General features: G+C 42.5%; 1 pseudogene; it reads right to left on the minus strand.

The window, feature by feature from the left end:
* Nucleotides 1–126: 126 nt before the first annotated feature.
* LOC101576816 lies at nt 127–484 on the minus strand (annotated as a pseudogene).
* Between the last annotated feature and the right edge of the window lie 976 nt (nt 485–1,460).

A 1,460-nucleotide genomic window follows, 5' to 3' on the forward strand; every position in this document is an offset into this window, starting at 1 on the left:
GTAATTGAGGTTGTTGCCTGTGCCTATTCCTTTAAGAGATTTACCTACTTTATCTTCCAGGAGATTAAGTTACATGTATTAACATTTAAATCTTTTTTTTTTTTTTTTTTTTGGCAGTCCATAAGAATTTTATTGTCTTCAAGAAACAATACACCCTCCTTTCCCACAGAAGCATCTTTCAGAAGCAGGAACTGTCACAGAGGAGATGCTCATTTGTCACTCTCATAGGTAGCTGGGTTCTTCCTCTTGGATTTCTCAAACTCTTGAGTCCCCCATGTGTAGATAAGATAAGCCACTACAAATGGTGGCACCACGCGCAGAATGCATCCCTGAGTGCGGTGTAGCACGTTGGGGATGCCCTTGCTGAAGTAGTTCGGGAAGGCGCGCTGCTCAAAGGGCGACAAGCTGTAGGTGATCACATGCCGCATCCGCGACAGATTCCCAAACTCTCGCCCCATGGTCACGGTGGCCCGGGGTCACCTCGCCCTCCACCGATACCACTCCACTACCTCTTTTGCTCCCTTTTTATTTTATTTTAGTATATAAACTAAGAGGTGACAGGTCTAGATTCAGTCTTCAGTGTATGTATGGCCATTTTTCCCAGTACTGTTTGTTAAGGTGCTAACTTTACTCTAGCATATGTTTTGGCCCCTTTGTCAAGGCTGAATGTTCCTGAGGTTGTTTCCACATCCTCTGTTTTATTCTGTTGATGAATATGCCTATTTTTGAGCCAGCACCATGCTGTTTTTAATTGCTGTATCTTTGTAGTTTAACTGAGATCTGGGATTGTAATGTCTCCTTTGTTGTTGTTGTTTTAATTTTACGTGTGTGTGTGTGTGTGGCCAGCTCAGCCCACCAGGGGGCGGGGCTGGCTGGCATGTGGTGCTGGGGGATTAAACCGTGGTCCCTGTGTTTTGCTAAGCTTGTTCTAAGTAGGTGCTTTAGACCACTGAGCCATCTCACCAGCCCAATGTCTCCTACTTTGCTCTTGTGCCAGATTGCTTTTGTTATTCTGGGTCTCTTGGTTACTTAGGCATGTTACAATTGTTTTCTGTAGTTCTCTGAGGAATGCTGTTGATACTTTGAGATTGCATTAAACCTATATATACGTTTTGGGAGTATGGCCATTTTGACAATACTGGTTCTGTTTATCCAGGATTAGGGGATATCTTTCTCTTTGCTGTTGTCTTCTTGGAACAGCTTTTTCTAATTCTAATTCATCTTTAATTCTGATGAGTTTACATTTATAAGTGATCTGTTTCTTTTCGTGATCCTGCCAACGGGTTCAGAGACATGTAGCTGAGGGAAGTGTGCTTATGAAAGAAATTGTTTTTCAGTTTTTCAAGTTACCCTGTTTCAGGATTAACTACCTTTTTTTGTTTGTTTGTTTGTTTTTTTCGGAACGGGGATTGAACTCAGGCCCTTGTGCTTGCCAGGCAAGCACTTATTCTACTGAGCTA

Source organism: Octodon degus, unplaced genomic scaffold (assembly GCF_000260255.1).
Source record: "Octodon degus isolate 3935 unplaced genomic scaffold, OctDeg1.0 scaffold00132, whole genome shotgun sequence".
In the NCBI taxonomy this organism is placed as follows: domain Eukaryota; kingdom Metazoa; phylum Chordata; class Mammalia; order Rodentia; family Octodontidae; genus Octodon; species Octodon degus.